The 20970-nt window shown below is 41.8% G+C and overlaps 1 long non-coding RNA gene across 1 annotated transcript in view; it reads left to right on the top strand.

Moving 5' to 3' along the window:
• Window positions 1-348: 348 nt before the first annotated feature.
• LOC133364463 (uncharacterized) overlaps window positions 349-20970 on the top strand; it is a 34628-nt gene continuing 14006 nt past the window's right edge. The window contains exon 1 of the long non-coding RNA XR_009757949.1: window positions 349-421. This is a non-coding gene — a long non-coding RNA (uncharacterized LOC133364463). The remainder of the gene's footprint in view (window positions 422-20970) is intronic.

Below are 20970 nucleotides of genomic sequence, written 5' to 3'. Positions count from 1 at the left end.
ATAGCTTCAAGGCTTCAACCAGTCCTTATTTTGCCTAATTAGTGCAATCCTATACCCAATTTGATTTACCTGGGAGTAAGCTCCATTAAATGTAAAGAGACTTTCTTCTGAGTAGACTTGTATATATTGTACTGTAAGTTAACTATACAATGATTTTTAACAAGTGCCTTATTGGAACTCTTTGCATTTGCCATGGAGAGGGGGATTTTTTAATTTGCACAAAAAAACTTCCAGGGAATACCTTCATCAGACGATGAAGATACATCCTGGTTGTTATGAAGAAAGGCAGGGCAGGAAAGGAAACTGGAAGCAGCAGCTCTTTAGGACCCTGGCTGCTTGCTGCTGCAACTTCTGCCTGCCCCTCGCTCACCCCGAAGCTGTGGCTGTGAGGAGGCAGCTTCTGGCTCTTGTCTCTCTGCTGGTAAGAGAGGGGAAGTGGGGAGGGATGCAGAGACCACCACTCAGAGTTTTCCATGCCAAACACACCTACACATTGTTGTCTCTTACCTCCACAGTTCTTCATGTCCATTCTGCCGCTGCCTCCTTCCCCTCCAGCTCCTTTCTCCCTCCACTCCATTCTTCACCACCATCCATTTTTATCCATTTTTTCTCCACTCCACGCCATCTTGCTCTCCACCTCCTCTCTCATCGCCTCCTAAACACCCATAGAGCATGAGGGAAGAGCAATGCTGCACAGAAGCACGTGATTTTTATCCATGAATCAGAGAAGCAGAATGTTTCCCCTGCTCCCCCCAAAGTAATGCCCCAAAATAACATTGGAAACATTACAATTAGAGTTCAAAGTAATGAAATTACTCCTATTACAATTAAAATGTAAAGAAATTACCCACTCATTCCTCAAAAAAGTAATAAATTATAAGTAAATAGTTTTTTCCTAATGAATTACTTCCAAGCTCTGGTAAATGTGGAGAACTGAATTTAAGGATGAAAAAATGAAAAACAGAGAGAAACCAAAACTGAAAAATGGAGCCTTCCCTTCTCACAGCCTAAACACTGGCAATATGTTATGGCCATGACTAGTTTGGCCATGATGTAAGGAGAAATATGTGTTGCTTGAAATCTGATAGTTCAGAGATCTGTTGGAAATAGAGTCTATATAATCAGTTGCAGTGGATAGGAGAAAGTAAAGTTTCAGAAGGATGCCATCAGTTAACAAAAGCCCCCCTTAGATAACCAAGAAAAAGGAAGCTGGAAAAAGAGCAAAAGTTGTAGGATTTGGATAATGATAAATCTGAATATGTTTTTCTTCTCCTGATCTCTTCACCTTTTGCTACCAATCTAGAAGGCAGTATTCTGCAAAGGACAAAAGGTTATTTGTATGAATAAGGACGAAGGGCTTGTAGCTAAGGAGTGGAGAGAGAAAAAATCCCATCTGGTAAAAAGATTCAACACTTCTAAATTTCAGGGGGGTGGAGGGAGTATAAAATGTTTCCAGGTAAAAGTTCAACAAAGAAATGAGCCACACTAATTGATTCTGCCTCTGGTTGATTTGATTGCCGTATTAAGGATTGTTTAGGAAAATAGGCTGTTAGACAGTGTGAAACATTTTGAATTCTTGGCAGCTATCTTAATTGGTTTACTAGCAACAATTGTATACACCCCATGAGTATAGGAGTGAAGCACCTAGGATAATGTCTTGAAAGTTTCCACTAAAACCTGGAGTGGATTCCACTGCCCCACTGACATGCAACAGTCACTGTGTTTGAAGTAATTCTCACTGTAGTGAATACTCTTTGCATTGATTCTTAATATATGTCTGGCTTTGTTGATTACATAAAACAAATTTTTGCTCTTTGCGATATTATAAATGGACACAAATCTGACATCAGAAGTAGCAATATAAAAAAGCAGGGGGATTTCAGTCTCCTAGGAGTCTCTGCAACTGACCTTAAGGTGGCTATCCGTGAACAAATGACCTTCAAAGGGAAAGGACACCATAAAAGCATTGAATTGCAATACATCAAGAGGTTTAATGCAATCACTTGTGGATTGAATCAGCATAAAGAATTTTTATCACGCTTATGTGTGTTAACTGACTTACCAGTGCAAGGATGTCTGTATCATCAACTACTGCTTTTTGTTAATGGTCACTATTAATAAGGTAATTATCATGATCTGTACTTTTCTGTTATTTATTTCCTTCTGACCTCACTGTTTCCAACCCCACCTCCCCAAACCATATACATATGTACCTGCAACTCAGGATAACACCATGCATCTGATGAAGTGAACCGTAGATCACTAAAGTATATGCCATAATAAAGATTAACAAAGATGCCATAAGACTTTGTTGCTTTTGCTGCAAGAGACTAGCATGGCTATCTTTTTGGCAAGAATGTTTAAAGTGTAAATGTACCCCCCCCCCAAAAAAGCCTGTATATTTTGGTGCAGCACCGTTTTGCAATGTACCTGGAATGACTCTTTCAGGCCCTGCCTACCAGGCATGAGATCATTTGGGAATATGTTAGTAATTAACATTCAAAAAGAGAGTGACCCCTGTTGCATTTCAGTCACCTTGTGCAATTCCCTGCTAGTCCATCATCGTTACTTGGCTGCATTTTCACGTGTCCCCTGGATGCTTTTTCAAACATGACTGTTTCTGTCAAATTGCCCCTATCTCTCTACTCTACAAAATTTCTCTACTCTTTACTCTCTGTCACTTCCCTGTGCTGTCTGTATTTCTGTACTGATTGGCCTAGATGGCTGCAACACAGCCTGCAATTGGTATCCCTCCTAATATTGTGATTGGATGCCTCAGCTTCTGGCTTTCTTATGTTTCTGTTCCTCTCCTAGTCCTTTATCTTCCCTGCTATCTCTGGTCTCAGTATCTCCTAACCTTATCTGTTTTGGGAGGGTTTTTTTGCACTGCATTGTAGGGTACCTCTTTGGATGCTGATGCCTACTTGGTTACCTGAATACTGTAATAGCTTAGATCCATACAATGTGGTTATTCTGTTGAAACCAATACAGATGCACTTAGGGTGCCTACAGACTGTCATTATTTTGTAAGAGATTCAAGCATATACTGGGAAATTTAGGCTTGCACAATTAATGAGGATTAAAGTGTTCTGTCACCCAAGTACAACAAATCCACATATATATTTTTTTAAAAAGACTTTTTTGCAGTTAGGAAAGTGACTGAGAAATGATTTGAAAAGTGTGAAATGAGCAAATGATTAATGGGAAGATGTATAAGCACCCTGCAAGCAAATCAGGATGAATTCTCATTGTTGTATAATCTCCCTGCAAATAAATCTGAATGAATGCTTCAGTAGGAAGATTCAGGATAGACAAAAGGAAGTACTTCTTTACTCAGCGCATAGTTAAACTATGGAATTTGCTCCCACAAGATGCAGTAATGGCCACCAGCTTGGATGGCTTTAGAAGAAGATTAGACAAATTCATGGAGGACAGGGCTATCAATGGCTACTAGCCGTGATGGCTGTGCTGTGCCACCCTAGTCAGAGGCAGCATGCTTCTGAAAACCAGTTGCCGGAAGCCTCAGGAGGGGAGAGTGTTCTTGCACTCGGGTCCTGCTTGCAGGCTTCCCCCAGGCACCTGGTTGGCCACTGTGAGAACAGGATGCTGGACTAGATGGGCCACTGGCCTGATCCAGCAGGCTCTTCTTATGTTCTTATGTTCTTAAAGGCTAGATATAACTTAACCTCCATGTAATCTTTGTGCAAGCAAACCAACACGAATGCTTACTAAACAGGCTATCGGACAGATCTGTTAGATGTAATTTTGCTGGCTTGGCCTCTGACAAGTACCATGGCAAGGTATGTAATGTAGTTAATAATTGGAGTGCGGGTTGACATAGAGTACTGTGTGACCATGACAATCATTCTAGCCTAACATGATTGGCTAAAGTTCCATTCTTTTGTCATGGTGACTTTGATCACCCTACCGTATGCCCCCCCATTCCTTTCATCCCACACAGCAAGTTGCATGTCCTCATATACCACCAAGAAGGCAGAAAAGCACTTTCAGTATTACCAGCCAGTGAAACAGTAGTTTCAGCAGTAGGATTATTGGCCCCTGAAGACCTATCTTCTGACCACTGAAACTAATCTTGTCAATAGAGAAAGGGGAAACGGGGAAGCTTACCAAGCTGTCTCTGTGCTTACACATGACAAATGGCAGGGTATGTTCACATATTTCCCATCTCTCAGACTAGAGAGAACACCAGCATGTCTTGATTTATTTCTCTATGTAAGGGAACATAGGAATTGTCATCCCAGGTAATAGATAGGCTGATGCTCTGCGCTTGGTTTTTTTGTTTTTTGTTTAATATTCCAGGATATATATATATAATGCTAGGTAGCAGAATTTTGAAGTAACCTTTACATATTTGCATTCATTTTCTTTGCTTTTTCCTCTTCTTTTTACATTTTTGTAGGATAATTAAAAGTGAACAATAAGAAAGATTTCATATGCATTCTTTTAGCTTCTATCCAGAGAGAATCCTCCATGGATGCCTCCAAACTGCCAATATTTTGCAGGGAGGGATTCAAACACATACCAGAACTCTAAGTTTGCACAATTAAAGGGGATTAAAAGACTCTGTCACCCTAGTGCAACAAATCTACTTAAAGAGAAAGCCCACATGGGTCTTTTGTGATTTGAAAAGTGATGAGGAAATGCAAATGGAAGGAAATTAGGATGAGTGCAGCATGACTGCTTTTTGTCATACAACCTCCCTGCAAACAAAGTTCTCCTTTGCAAATTTAAAGTCCTCTTTTAGCCATAAAATCCTAAATCTATCATTCTTTTGATAGGGTAAGGGGAGGGTACGAGCTGAGGAGCCCATCAGTGAAAGTTGAAAATAAGTTGGGGGGGCATTTATATGGCCAACATGGCAACCGTTATTCTTAGAGCTTATTCACGCAAGATATCCATGTGCCACTGAACCTGTTCATAGCCTTGCCTTAAATGGGTTTGAGATCCCATTGGATCCAATGTGAACCAGAAAGTGGCGTGGAGTTGTGGGGATGACTTGAAAGGATTCCTTTGAAATGTGATATTTTGGGAACTGCTGTCTTTCATTGATGGATGGATTATCCCTTTCCTCTGCTTCATTTAGATGAACCAGGAAAAGTCAGATTAAGCCAGGTGAATAATTACAGTAATCAGCTCAAAAACAAGGTCTTTGGTACATTTTAATCTACAGCCCTCAATATACTAAGATGGTGGGGAGAGCATCTTCTGATGAATTCTGTCTCAGTTGCACATGGGTGCCAAAGGCTGTCCTGCATTTGGATTTCTCAGAAGCCATTTTGGTCTTGGAACAGTTTGTTAGAACAGTGCACACATCAGTATATTCTGTCTCAGAGTTATCACATGCTTGTTTTCAGGTTCTTACCATGTCCTTACAGAGCTTTGGAATTGCACAGGGGAAGGATTTTTGAAATCTCTGAAGCAGCATTCCCTTAAATCATTCTGTAAGCCAACTAAGGCTCTTGACAGGCTCTAAATAAGTAAGTTGACTTGTTAGTTGCTTATTTTTTTATTTATCTCTTTGGAGGTTTTTTGTTTTGTTTTGTTTTGCTTTTGGATTCAGTTGGATCTCTTCCAGTATGTCTGCTCTGTCCATGGCAATCGAGAGCCGCAGTTGGAAAGCATGCTTCAGACTGCAGATTGCCATTTGGTGTTTTTTTCTTTCTGCCAAAAAGAGTCAAGTTCTACTGAAGCTTTGACAGCTGTACTTTGTCATGAAGAAAATCCTCCTAAGAACAAAACAAATGACCATTATCTTGATTGTATTGTGCAATGACCAATTTTATTTGCAGAATACTTTCAACAAATAGTGCATCTCCACTGTACTTCCCCTAGCAACCAACAGAAAGAAAGAGCATTATCTTTAAAACAAATAAGCAAAACCCCCACAGTTCAGCAGGGTTTGGTTTTGCATATCTTTCTCAGGGAAACCTTCTGGCTAAAGATGATTGGCATGGAGAGGGCATTGGGATTTGTAGTGAGCAAGTGCAGAACTAAGCCAATTAAATCATATAAAAGTGTCAAATAATATCAGCAAGTATGTGTGCCACTGAATTTACTCAGAGCCAACCTGGCTAATATGGAACAAATGAACATGGCGAAGCTGCTTAATGCTGTCAGACTGTTAGTTCAACTAGCTCGGTATTGTCTACACTGACTGGCAGTGACTTCCCAGAGTTTCAGACAGCAGACATTCCAAGACCTATCTCGAGATGCCAGGAACTGAATCTGGGAACCTTCTGCACACAAAGGAGATTTGTGTCACTGAGCGAGGCCTTTTCCCCTAATATGGAAACCAGCCAGGCTGCTGATTGTGTTGTATGGCTCCAGGTTTGAGGAGGCCATGTGAAAACTGTTCTCAGGTTGGACCCACCTCTGTCAGTGGGTAGTGGTAAGTTCCCCTTGTTGCTGTGTGTAGCCAGGCTTTTAACTCCCCTCCCCCTAGCAATGATGGAACAGGGTGACATTGACACAGATAATGAAGAGATTGTTGTGGGTTTACCCCTTTTGACTTGATAGCTTCACACACATATGGGAAAAATTCATCTGCTGTTTCAATTACATTGATAATTACGTTGATCAAATACAATCCATATAAATTACCTAAATTGAATTTGATCGACTTCTCAGTTGTGTGCAGCAAATAGGGTCATGTAAGCCATATTGAATAGTGCTAGCCTGAACATACTTTCTTCTCAAAACTGTGAACTTGCTAGCAGAATAACAATGGAAAGGTATTAATACACCTTCCAGAGGAGCACTCTCTTTGCTTTCTAAGTCTCAGAAGATTTATTTCTATTTCTGTTCAGAAAGTTCTAATTTTTGTGCTTTTCAATTTCTGTTTAGAAAGCTCTGTTTATACAACTCTATATTCCCATCTCTGTTTAGAAAGCTTTCTGTTTATAGAAACCACAACTTGTACATATTGTTTCTCTTTTTAAAAGTAAAAGCAACAAAGAGCCTTGCAGGAACTTAAAGACTCGCACATTTATTACGGTATAAGATTTCATGGACTAGAGTCTACAAAAGTGTATGCCATAATCAATGTGTTAGTCCTCAGGTGCTACAAGCCATGGCTACCCCTGTAATGCTTACCTAAAAATGTAATGTGTGAATGCAACCAAAAATGGGTCCACAAACACAAATATCATATAGATGCAAGGCTTGTTCACATGTTATACTGAACACAGGTACAAGCTATCTCTATGTGCATGTTTGTGTGAAAGAGTGTACACTTGTTAAGTGAAACAGCTCAACTGTTGTGCACACAGGTACATATACTGTACACTCATTGAATGTCACATGTGAGTAATTGTATGAGTGCAGAGTATTTGTGTACACAAATGGCATACTTTTTAAATGTAGCATGTGAATCTCCTAGCACCTTTGGAGCTCGCTGCAGCTCCCTGTCAAATGTTTGTCAGGGTTTGCTGCCATGGGATGTGTGAAATAGCTCTTAAGTCAGAGGTAGGGAAATGATGGTCCTCCAGACAGTATGGCCAATGGCCAGAGATAATGGTAGTTGTAGTCCAGAAACACTTGGAGAGCCACACCTGGGCAGCCGAAGGTATCCCATCTTTGCTCCAGCATGTGATATACAAAAATTACAGAGGGTCCGGTTCTGTAGCCATTAGCCCACTAGTCCTAGATTGGATTTCAAAGGCTGGAACAGTATATCTCTGTAAGCTGGGAGCATCTTCAGAGTTGAGCCACATCAGAGTTAACAGGAGCACAAGCATCAGCAGAAGGACAAAGCAAGACTCATCAGCAGAAGCAGATCTAGAATCCATTGTCAAGCCTTTATTGAAGGACGTTACATCACAATAATAGACTTTGCAGGTCCATTGTGTCCTTGTTCTCTTTTACACTTTTACCTTGGCTGTTTTTAGATTTGAAAAGAGGCATATTTGAAGTGTGTCGCCTTTCAGATGTTAAATGTTCAGACCTATTGTATATCTAACTTTAATCTGTTGTAGAAGGTTTTGGGCAGTTCTTAGCAGGAAAAGTTTCAGTAACCTTAATTAGAACTAAAAGGTGTGTGTAGCACTGAATCATCAGATAATGCTTTAGCTGTGGTGTCACATCACTGTATAATTGACAACTTGCTGTGTGGGGAAAATGTATTAATAATACTTAGCTGTTATGCAGTTTTCCTGGAAATTGCAAAAGTCATGATACATGTGGAGAATGGGGGCAAATTCATGGAGTTTACTAAATGTTTGCCTCAGCAACCCAGTTCCATTACTTTAAAAGAAAAAGGGAATTGGGAATGAACTCTCTTTTGCAGCAAACAGATTTTGCAGTTATACATAGATGAAATTTTCTATCAATATTTTTTGATGACTGGAATCTGTTAGCCTTTAGTGCCATCTGGCAAATAAGAGGAACTATGCCCCAGATGAATGATGATTAAACATTTACAAGTGAGCCATGCAACAAAATGTTACAGTATATCCTCCTCACCAACTGATAGGAGTGCTCCTTTCAGAGTTCCATCCATAAGCAGTGTTTTCCTCTAGGATACTATAAGCTGTTAGAGGCTCAAGCATAAGAACAGGCCAATGGCTTATCTAGTCCAGTGTCCTGTTCTCTGTGTCCAACCAGATGCCCATGGGAAGCCCACAAGCAAGACTTGAGTGCAAGAGCATTCTTCCCACTTGTGATTCCCAGCAGTTGGCATTCAGAAACATATTGCCTCTGATAGTGGCAGTAAAACATAGCCATCGTGGCTAGTAGCCACTGACAACTACACAAGTTGGTGGCCATCACTACTTCCTGTGGCAGCAAATTCCATAGTTTAACTATGCACTATGAAGAAGTACTTTCATTTGTCTGTCGAGAATCTTCCAACATTCAGTTTCATTGGATGTCCCTGAGTTCTAGTGTTATATGAGAGAGAAAAGCTTTTCTGTATCTACTTTCTCCATACGATGTATAATTTTACATACATCTATCATGTTCCCTATTAACTTTCCCCCCCACAAACCACTTGAAAATTGCTGTTGGTCTTGGCAGATCACTTAATGCTTTTCCTGCCCATTGTAGCAATTGTAATGCACTGTGCTAGAGGCTGTATGATTTTTAATTGCTTCTTTTATTTCTTTTATTGTATTACAATTAGGGATGAGGGAGAAATTCAATTCAGTTTGCATGTAAAGCCAAATCTATCATATTTGCACTTTCCAAAACAATATGCAAACTGCAACCCAGCCATCCTTTCAAACTCACACTTACCCGAATTTTTAAGTGCAGTTTTCTAACCAATGAGTGTTTAAAAAAATGCATATATTATAGGCAAGTGTGCATAAAAATGAATATATTAGTGAAAATAACATACAAAATGCATTATATTTGGATAAACTGCTTGCTAAAATGTGTGCATTAGTCAAAACTGCATATACAAAAATGTGTTTATTAGGAGAAATTTGCACTAAAATACTGAAGAACTTTAATGAGGATTTTTTTGAATATTGCAAATTTCTGCAGAAATGTAGAGAACTGAATTTTAGATTAGGAAAATGAGAAACTGAGAACTGAAACTGACAGATCTTTCCATCCCTAATTTGAAATATAAGGAATAAAATTAGCAATCAAAATACAATAAAAAGTCAATATGAATATTTAATGCAAACAAACCTTGGTCCATCTGAATGAAGCTCATGGACCACTGGTGGTCTACAGACCATAGTTGGACAACCTCTGCTCTAAATTAAAAAGCCCCAAATGCTATAATATTTCCTCATAGGCGATTTACTCAATCCCCTTGATAATTTTGGTTGCCCCTTTCTGAACTTTTTCCAATTCTAAAATAGCCTTTTTGAGGTGTGGTGACCTAAAAAGGTACACAATATTCAAAGTGCAGTCACACCATTGTTTTGTATAATGGCATCATGATAGTGACAATTTTATTTTTAATTCCTTGCTTAATCATCACTAGCATGGAATATGCCTTTTGCACAGCTGCCACACACTGGGTCAACGTCTTCATCGAGCTGGCCACTAGAACCCCAACTTGTCATTCCTGCTTATTCACCCCCATTTCAGACCCTATGAGCATATATGCGAAATTAAGGGAGGTTCCCCCAACGTGCATGACTTGTTTACATTAGGAAGCTGTCTTTATACCGAGTCAGACCATTGGTCTAGTTCAGAATTGTCTACACTGACTGACAGTAGCTCTTCAGGATTTCAGGAAGGCCTGCCTGGACGTGCTGGGAATTGAATAGGTGATCTTCTGCATGCAAAACAAACGCTCTACCACTGAGCTATGGCCTTTCCCCATACAATGAATTATTTTGCCATTTTATTACCATTGCCCTTTTACAGCTTCTTTTCTTAAACACCTGTGCATATGCAAACCTTGGGGCTCCCTTGGGCATGCCCATACCACATTCTTGTTTCTCAGTTGCCAGTTTGGGCTATATTTCTGTTGGCACTCTCACCACGTAAGTTCACTATTAGAGTTATGTATCAGTATTGAGTGGTGTATGCAGAACACTTCACAGTTTTTTTCTCAGTCAGCACCAGAAAAAGATTGTAGAAAGTGATCATTGTTCCCATTTTACAGGCTGGTTACTAAAATGGATTATAACATTATTATTATCATAGATACTTCAGGTGGCCCATACTGAGGTAGATAGCAGGGAATTCTCTTCCCATAAGGCAAAGTTTACTTCTGGTGGCTGAAACCCTGGAGAGTTTCTGCCAGTCAGTGCTATTAAGCTAGATCAGTATCTAATTCTGCAGCATTATGTTTCCAACAGTAGCTGGAATATATATGAAGTTTTCTGTTCAGATATGGCACATGAAAAGAGCCCCTCCATAGTGGATTAAGCCTGCCAAATTCCAGGCAGATCCCCTCAGATTCATGCAAGGAACCTTTATTTTTTATTTTCTGCCAGAATTGGGTGCAAATTGCAGGCATGCTCACCGCTTCTGAGGGCATGAAGACTGCCAAATTTCAGAAACATAGGTGCAGTGTTTTTCCCGGAAGCGCAGACTTTATTGTATTGAGGTGGGAAAATAGAAAGAATATGTCCTGCCATAGATTTTGGGGAGCAACCTCTCTGTAAAATGGAGACAGGAAGAAGGTACCCCTGGGAAAGAAACCTGCCAAGTTTTGGATAAATAGGTTCAGTGGCTATAGTGTAGGTGATTGTCATAAAAAAAAACATGGAAAAGAAAAACCTTTTTTTCCCCACTGCCCACCATCCTGGAATTATCCTCAGTGAGGAAGAAAAAAGTGAGAGAGCTATGGTTTGTAATTGTTTGTTAGTAAAAAGAATGATTGGGAAAGAAGCAGGCCATCCCAATAGTCTAACTCTGTCGCTTACACCCTGCTCTCATAGCCAAACCTTGCAGGACAATCCATGTAAAAAACAACTCTCCTTTATTCCCTTCCCCAATTCACTGAAATTTGAATTCACTTTTTGATTGTGGAGATTAAAAGCTAGAGCTATCCATCTAAAAGAAAACTCCCCCCCCCAATCCCTCCTCTCTGGGCTTTTCCCATGTCATCTTGGTTAAGTTTCTCAGAAAAGAAAAGAAGGGTGGCAGGAGATTGTACATTTAACTATTTTAAAAACTGAAGCAACAGAGCTACTAGGAAGATTGGTGACTCCCTAATTAATCTTGAATGGTTTTGTTAATGGTGTTATCGAACCCAGGAACATGAATCTTGACCTCTATTGCCCCGATTTATCTTATTCTTCAGGGTAAACACTGAGCTGATGCATGCTCCCTAGGAGTTGCAGGGTTGAAGTAGGAGAGGGGAGGCCCAGGTTCAAATCCCTACTAAGCCATGAAGCACCCCTTGTGTCATGAACCCCGCAGACAGGGTATGGGATGGCAAGAATGGGGAGGAGGAGTTGGACTTTGAGTGGGAAAAAGGCACTAGTGACATGTCTACAGGCATACTGGAGACTATAAGTCCCTGTGCTGTAGCTAGTGACAGCCCTGTCCCTATAGATCCCTCTGCCAGTGAAGAAGCCTAACCCAGTCAGGAAGAGGACCCTCTGCCTACCTTTCACTCCCTTCCTTCACTCAATAGCATGTGGTCACCAAGCAGCCCCCCTCCTGTTGAGGGCGACCTTGCTGAGGCAGACCAGCCACCCTCGCCTGGAACTCGGAGGCTGTGGTACTGGCAACCTCAATGAGCCCTCACTGTCGCTCGGACGAGGAGCACTCACTTATGCGTGTGCTCTCCAAAGTGACACTCACTCCATACAAGTAGAGTGCTTGCCCATCCTTACTTAAGGTTGGTAAAGAGGTGTGTCTAGTTGCTGTGACAACATCTTAGTGCAATGTAGCCATGCCTTGTTAATCCTAGTTGTTGTTATGTGCCTTCAAGTCAATTACAATTTATGGCGACCCTATGAATCAGCGACCTCCAAGAGCATCTGTCATGAACCCCCTGTTCAAATCTTGTAAGAATCTGTGGCTTCCTTTATGGAATCAATCCATCTCTTGTTTGGCCTTCCTCTTTTTCTACTCTCTTCTGTTTTTCCCAGCATTATTGTATTTTCTAGTGTAAGCTGATTCATGAAGCACTCTGAACTGAAACTTTCTATTAAAACTACTAAAGACAACCGCACCCTCTGTGTTCATGTCTGACTTCAGTGGGTTTGGGCAGGACATCCTGGCCAGTTACCATCTCTCAACCTAACCTACCTCATAGGGTTGTTTTGATAATAAAATGTGGTGTGAGAACCATGCACACTGCTTTGAGTCCATTGGAGGAAAGGCAGATATAAATATTACAGACACATGAAGCTGCCTTCATACTATTAGACTATTGTCCATGTCTCTCAGGCTCCATACACACCATACATTTAAAGCACATTGAAAGTGTATCCCCCCCCCAAGAATCCTGGGAGTGTTGTTTGTTAAGAATGTAAGGAATTGTATCTCTGTGAGGAGTAAATTAAAAGTCCTGACATTTTGCAGGCAGGGGAAAATGTGCTTTCAGTGCGCTTTAAATATATAGTATGTATGCAGCCTCAGTCTACTGTGACTGGCAGAGATTCTCTAGAGGTGGGGAGTGGGTATGAGGGAACAGTCCACTATGGGAATGGCAAACAGGTATGTAGGATAGAGTTATGTCACAGCCCATAGGCACTGCTGACCAGGAATGCTGAAAATCCTTGTTGCTTATGCTGTGACTTTGATCATCCTCATTAAGGAATACATTTTATTGGTATCTCATTAGTTTACTTGATTTAGACAGTATTCTGGAATGTTTCTTTTATATTTGGGACAGGGAAGCTGTGACCTTCCAGATATTAGACTCTAACTCCCATGGCCCCTGGGATGGGGAATCTGTGGCCATGCAGATGTTGCTGGACTCCCATCTGGAGGGTCACAGTTTCCCCATTCCAGCTTTATATATTTGATATAGCTAACTAATGTCTGGTAAAAAAAAATTGTCATACCTGAGATGATTTTGTCTGGAAGATAATTAAATATGAATGCTTATATTTAAGCAAATCCACTAGGTGGCAGATAAACCATTTTCTGGTGTTTGCTTCTTATAGTTTTTTTTTTTAAATGCCCTCTGTATAAAACAATACTTTTCGCAAACATGAGTTCAATTTTTGTTTAGTTTTTGAATCTATCACTGTTGTTGCTCTTTGGAACCATGTATGGGAACTTTTTGGGAGAAGCTCAAACACCGAAGGAGAATAGCCTAGCAAATTAGCTTGGTAACTCTGACTGAGTATTCCACAATAAGAACTGCTAACTTTTTGATGCATCACTGTAGCTGTACCTTCAGGAGCAGCTTGATATGCAGAGTTTATTAGGTTACAATGTTCACCTCCATGGTGTGAAATGCTTCTGGGTGGTTTCTGAATATCAAGCTGCAGGCTAAAGTTCCTAATACATTTCCCAGCAGCTGGCAACCTATCAATGATGTGTCTGCTTACTGACTGTGTTAGTAAATTCCTTATCTACTTTGAGATAGGGACTTGGAGCAACATGTTGATCAGATGTAGAACACTCTGAACTTTGATGGGAAATTTGGCTTTTTCATACTTTCATGACTTTGCGAGCTTTCTTGACTTAAAAAAAATTACATGTGGGATAATTTCCTAAGTTATATAGCATGAATTGTTGCTATGCCTTCCAAGTTCCTTCACATATTGCAAAATCAATAAATTAATATGTTACAAAAGCATAGTTATTTTTTTTAAAAAACACACACATTGATTTTCTTTGCTATTTTCCATAATGCATTTTCCATAGCAATACTGGTATTGCCATTATGAAGGCCAGAATTTTCTCTTTGACACTACGAAGCTCAGGCTCTAAAATTCCAGAAAGCATAATTCTGACAGAAAACATAGCATTGCCTAACCAGCCCTTTTAAAAATGGGGCAACTAGACCATATAACAGCTGCAGCACTAGGGGACTGAAGAAGACCTGCCCTGGGAGTGAGTATCTGAGCATCTGGGTGCTTGCTGCTCGCTCCCTGGGGTGCTGTGTCTCAAAACAGCTGAAGTCCCTGGTAAGTGCTGCAAGGACTGGGACCCCCTGCCTGACCCTTGCTCCAGAGAGAGGCTCTAGTTAATCTTGCAGCCTCTTGCATCAGCTGCTGGCTGGTCAGGAGGCATAAAAGCCCAGCTGCTCTTGGGCAGCAGGTCTGCCGCTGGTGGGGTCACCACCGAAGGGGTGACACCAATAACGAGTCCCGAGGGTGAGGGCATTACCCCCCTTCCATTACCTTTCCTTTAAATTTTCTGTTAAACCATTCTAGAGGAGATTGGTGGTGGGGAGGACGTGTGGTGCATGTATAGTTCCTGCATAGGGTGAGAGCCTATGCAGTGAACTGAATGGTAGGAGAAAGTCGCCAGATGCCTTCAGAGTGAGAGTCGGTAACTGGCAGAAGGCTGGCCCTCCCTGGGTGTGAGACAGAAGGGGGAGTAGATGGGCCCTGTGTAAAAAAGTTTGAATGGGTATGTTCCCAATTCTCGCAGAGGCCTTCTGGGATAATTGGCTCCAGCAGGCTTTGTTGGTGGGCTCGTGTTGGGTCCATATCAGGTGTTTAGGAGGAGTCTTAGTATGGAGGAACATGGATGACGCCACCCCAATTTCAGTGATCACGGGTAGAGGGAAATGTAGCCATGAGGATGAGGTGAATTACCACAGAAGATGAGGGCAAGGCTCTCTGCGCCTTGTTCCTTGCTGCCACTCCTCTCATGGATTGGTTCCTTGTTGCTCATCTGCTAGGCCCACTAGCCTGTGTGTGTTGATGTTTAGCGCCAGATCGGTACACAATAAAACCACTCGTATCCATGATTTGATTGTGGATGAATGTGCCAGTTTGGTGTGCATTACTGAGACCTGTGAGCTGTGAGCAGTTGATCTGACCCAGCTTTGCCCACCTGGATACTCGGTGTAACACCAGCACAGGCTGTAGGGATGGGGGGGGGGGAAGGAGTTGCTCTGGTCTACAGAACTTCCATCTCTGTCACCAGGAAACCACTCTGTCTTGGATCTGGCTGTGAGGGCTGCACCTGGTGTTGGGCCAAGGAGATAGTAAACTAGGGTTGCTGATGGTGTACCATCCACCTTGCTGCCTGGCAGCTTATCTGACTGAGCTGGTGGAGGCTGTCTTGGCTGTGGTGTTGGAGGAGCCCAGAACGATAGTGCTGGGTGATTTCAATGTCCATGCTGAGGCTGCATCTAGTGTTCCGGTTCGGGATTTCATGGCCTCCATGACCATGGGGTTGTCTCAAGTTATCACTGGTCTGACGCATAGGGCAGGACACACCCTCAACTTGTTTTTTGCTCCAGATGGACAAAGGGGTGGTCTAGAGATGGGAGATGGGTGTCACCCCATTGTCATGGTCAGACCACTTCCTGGTGAAATTTAGACTTATGGCTCTGATCCTTCCCTGCAGGGGTGGTGGACAGATTAAGATGGTCCGCCCCCAGAGCCTAATGGAATCCACTGGATTCCTGAATGCCCTGGGGAAGTTCCCAGTAGATAGAGCAGGTGACCTTGTCATGCTATGGAACAGCGAGGCGCATTGGGCTCTTGACACAGTTGCCCCCGAATGCCCTCTTTGGCATTGTGGAGCCTGGTTTGCACCTTGGTACCCCAGTGACCTAAGGGCATTGAAACAGACTAGATGACGGCTAGAGCGCAAGTGGCAAAAGACGTTCTGTGAGGCTGATCAAGCACGAGTAAACATCATAACCGTGCCTGCTGTGCGGTGGTGAGGGCGGCGAAGAAGGCCCACTTCTCTGACACCATCAAATCCTCAAGTAGCCATCCAGTGGAGCTTTTCTGTATTGTCAGAGGTCTGTTGACATCAACTCCAGGAAATGGAGTTTTAGACCCTTCGGAGGCCCACTGTGAATTGTTTGCAAGGCACTTTGAGGGTAAAGTTGCTCGCCTCCATAGCAGTCTTGATGCCTTTTCCACATCTACTGTAGTCTCAATGAGGTGTCCAGTGCAACATCTGCTGCAACTTCTTGGGAATGGTTTCAGTTGATGCAGCCTGATGACGTACACAAGGTGCTTGCAATGATGTGGCCAGCAATGTGTCCGCTCGACCCTTGCCCTTCTTGGCTTATTAAAGCTTGCCGAGGGGGTTTGACCCAATGGATCCAGAGTGTGGTTAACACATCATTGCAGGAGGGAGTGGTTCTAGCCGCCTTGAAAGAGGCGGTGATCCGACCATTCCTGAAAAAGCCCACCCTGGACCTATTGGTTTGTGACAACTATTGACCGGTTACAAATATCCCCTTTTTAGGGAAGGTGATTGAGAGGGTTGAGGTGCAGCAATTACAAGTACTCATGGATGAAACAGATTATCTTGACCCATCCCAGTCTGGGTTCAGGCCTGGTTGTGGGACTGAATCGGCCTTGGTTGCCCTGATGGATGACCTTTATCGGGAGAAGGATAGGAGGATTGCGACCCTGTTATTCTTACTTGATCTCTCAGTGGCTTTTGATACCATTGACCATGGTATCCTTCTGGGTCGACTTGGTGAGATGGGTATTGGAGGCACTGTTTTACAGTGGTTCCGATCCTATCTCCAAGGTAGCTCTCAGAGAATAGCATTGTGTGACTGTCTTTTGGCCCCCTGGCAGTTGTGCTGTGGGGTGCTGCAAGGTACCAACTTGTCCCCCATGCTGTTTAACATCTATATGAAGCCCTTGGGAGCGGTCATCAGGAGATTTGGGGTGAGGTGTCAGCAGTATGCTGACAATACCCAGCTCTATTTCTCTGTAACATCTGAATCAGGAGAGGCTGTGCAAGCCCTGGACCGCTGCCTGGACTAGGTAGTGGGCTGGATGAGGGCCAATAAACTGAGTCTGAATCCTAGCAAGATGGAGGCACTGTGGGTTGGTGGTTTGGATGATTGGTCAGTTGCCTACTTTGGATGGGGTCATACTCCCTCTGAAAGAGCAGGTCTGTAGTCTGGGGGTGCTCCTGGATCCATCTTTGTTGCTAGAGGCCCAGGTGACTTCAGTGGCTAGGAGTGCCTTTTACCAGCTTCGGCTGATTAGACAGCTGCGGCCATTTCTGGACCAGGATAGCCTGACCACTGTTGTCCATGCACTGGTAACCTCCAGGCTGGATTGCTGTAATGTGCTCTGTGTGGGCCTGCCCTTGAGCTTGGTCCGGAAGTTGCAGCTGGTGCAAAATGCGGTGGTGAGACTGCTCACTGTGGTAGGGTATCATTAACATGTCACCCTGCTGCTGAAAGAATTGTACTGGCTGCCCATTTGCTACTGGGCCAAGTTCAAAGTTCTAATTCTGGTGTACAAAGCCTTATACAGCTTGGGACCAGGATACCTGAAAGACTGTCTTACCCCTTATATACCCAGTCGATCACTGCACTCTGCAGGTGGGGGGCTTCCTACAGATACCATCTTATCAGGAGGTCCGTTCCTCACAAGATAGGGACTTTAGTGTGGTGATACCTAACCTGTGAAATTCCCTCCCCTTAAATATTAGGCAGGCACCGTCTCTGTTATTTTGGTGCCTACTGAAGACTTTCCTCTTTCAACAAGCCTTTTAAGTTAAGACCTTCCCAGTCTGCGTCTGTGTTGGAATTGCTTTTAATATATTTTTTAAAAAACTTTTTTTCTTCTAAACAATATTTTTAACCCTTTTTATTTAAGATGTTTTTAAAGGTTTTTAAAGAATGTTTTTAAAGTTGTTTTGTTTTAATGTATTTTAAGGTCTGTTTTTATGATGTTTTAAAGTGTTTTTAGTGCTTTTGTTTGCACCCCTGTGCTCCTGCTGGGAGGAAGGGTGGGATATAAATTAAATAATAAATAAAATAAATAAATATAATTTAATTGAATGATAACATGACATTCAATAAGGTGACTTTTTGAGAAAGCTTCATGTAGACTAGTGTCCCAATCCAGCGAGGGAACATATGTCTGTAGAAGTAGACTATCTTCCTTGCACGGCCGGCCCTATCATTGGGCCGAATGAGGCAGCTGCTTCAGGCAACAGGTGCTGGAGGGGGCAGGGAGTTGTGGTGAGGTGTTGAGGACAGAGCTCTTTGTGTCACATATGGCCTACCCTACAACCTCTAGACAGGGCTGCTGCCCTCAGATATGGTGGAAGATGCTGGCCTACTGCCAGTTTTCAAGTAAGATTCAAGAAGTCCATGTGGCTTCTGTACATGGAATTGGGATAGACAGGTTCTTTCTTGTCCTTTGCTTGAGTTTTTGAGTGTTGATATTTAAAATAAATTTGTACCTTGAAATTAATACCTTTAGAACAGAAGCTCTGCTAATTTATCTGTATGATGTAAATAAGGCTATAGTATTTCTCTCTGTGATGACTAGTTGTGGAAAGATCTGTCAATTTCAGTTCTCTCAGTTTCTCATTATTCCAATCTTAAATTTAGTTCTCAACATTTCTGCAGCAATTTGATTTTTTTAATAAAAATATCCTCATAAAAATTCTTTCAGTGCAAATTTCTCCTAATAAATACAGTTTTGTATGCCATTTTGACTAATCTAAACATTTTTGAAAGCGCTTTCTCCTAATATAATGTATTTTGAGTGCTATTTTCACTAACATTCTCTTTTTTGCATTAACTTTCCCTTAATATATGCATTTTTGTACATATTGATTGGTTGGTGAGCTACACTGCAAAATTTGGAAGTGTGAATTTCAAAGAGTGGCTGTTTTTCAATTCTCACATTGTTTTGGAAAGTATGAATTTATAGATTCAGCTTTAAATGCATACTGAATTGAATTTCTCCCCCATTCCTAGTGACAACCAATTCACCTAAGCTGGGACCATCTTCTTTGCTTCTTGTTTCATGACAAGTAACAACAGGATAAAAACAATAAATGAAACTGAGTTAATCCTAACAACAAACTAGAAAAGAAGGAACTGGCTTCTAATGACACATATAGAGCAATTTCTGGGCCCATCCATTATGCCTCCATTACTTCATATCATCCCACCATCACAATTATCATAAAATGTGTAAGCCACTTTCCCACAAAATTGTGCCCAAATAGTAGGCAAGTAGGTAATAATTTTATCTGTTTAGCTATAAGCCATAACAAAACTGAAAGCAAAAACAACACAACCAAACAAAACATTGAGCTGAGCTGCAATTTTAGCTCTCAGTTTCTTGGCCCCCGGTACAAATAAAGAAACAGACAAAGTGGTTCACAACACACAATACATTTCCTATTATATGAACCTGCCTGCACATGAAGGGCCTGTAGTTGGGCTTATTGTGTGTATGGAGGCTGCCAAGTCTGCAACAACTGCCATTACTATGGGGTGACAAACCCATCTACTATGAGATACATCAACAATTGTTGACACCAAGACCAATCTGGAGAGTTGTGAGGCTTTTTTGTGTAGGTCAGTCTGTGTCTTGTCAGGTAAAGGCAATGCCTTTCTGTAAATTCCATCTGCACCCCCACTTGAACTTGCCATTCAGCTGCCATGGCTTCAAAGTAGGGAGCACATGCATTTGCGGCACACAAAACAAAGGGAAGGATGAGAGATGAATAGTTTATTCCTCCTCAGTGTTTAATTGTCTGTTATTTAAAGTTTTATGTTGTTTTAATTTGGGATTGCAGATTTTAAATTTCTATGAAATTCTGAAATTCATTTTTGGATGAAAGTGTGGTCTACAATAAATAAATAAAATAATCATATATTTTAAAAAGTGGGGAGTGATTCTCCAGTACCATGATTGTATAATGATATGAATGGTTCTCCCTCAATGCTTCAGAGGCATTGACTTGTTATTGATGACTGAAGCTACAGCAAAATACTTTGGGGGACATTCTATTAAGTCCTACTCAGAGTAAATTCATTGGGATTTATGAACCAAATTAGTCATGTCTATTAATGCCAATGGGTCTATTCTGAGTAGGGCTAGCACTGAATACCATTCTTTAATATGATTGGTTGGATCCAGAGATCCCATGAGTAGAATTCTGCTCATCGGAAAGGGCATTCTCAAATACCATGAACAGAAGGTGGGTGAAGCAGTTTTCACCTTTCATCCTGCAGCCCCTGGTACCTCCTGAAAATCTACTGCATGGTGCCAGGGGATCTTTTGGAACAGAGTGGCAAGGAAGAACTGGCAAAGATAACTTCCCCCCTGCAGGAGCCTCTACTAGACCTATGTCCCCTTCTCACATGGTGAGTGTGTGGGCCTCTACTGGATCTATGTCTCTTGCAATTCCTGGAAGAATTTCTTGCATGGATAGAAGGGAACCTTTGGATCAAATATATTTATCCTATATTCATTCACCAAACATCCTATTTTTCCAAGCATTCCGTATAACCTCAGTATTCAATCCAACCTTCAATTAATTTGAAATAGACACAAGCACATGCCTTCACTTGCCCATGTGCTGAAGTATTTGTCTTTGGTGGGGCTATGTTGACATATGTTCCATTTTGCTTTTTTAAAAAAAGGCTAATTGGAATGTAATTAC

The sequence above is a fragment of the Rhineura floridana genome, chromosome 9 (assembly GCF_030035675.1).
Source record: "Rhineura floridana isolate rRhiFlo1 chromosome 9, rRhiFlo1.hap2, whole genome shotgun sequence".
NCBI classification, from domain to species: Eukaryota; Metazoa; Chordata; class Lepidosauria; order Squamata; family Rhineuridae; genus Rhineura; species Rhineura floridana.
Note: the sequence above shows the minus strand (reverse complement) of the source record. Positions and strands in the feature narration are given on the sequence as shown.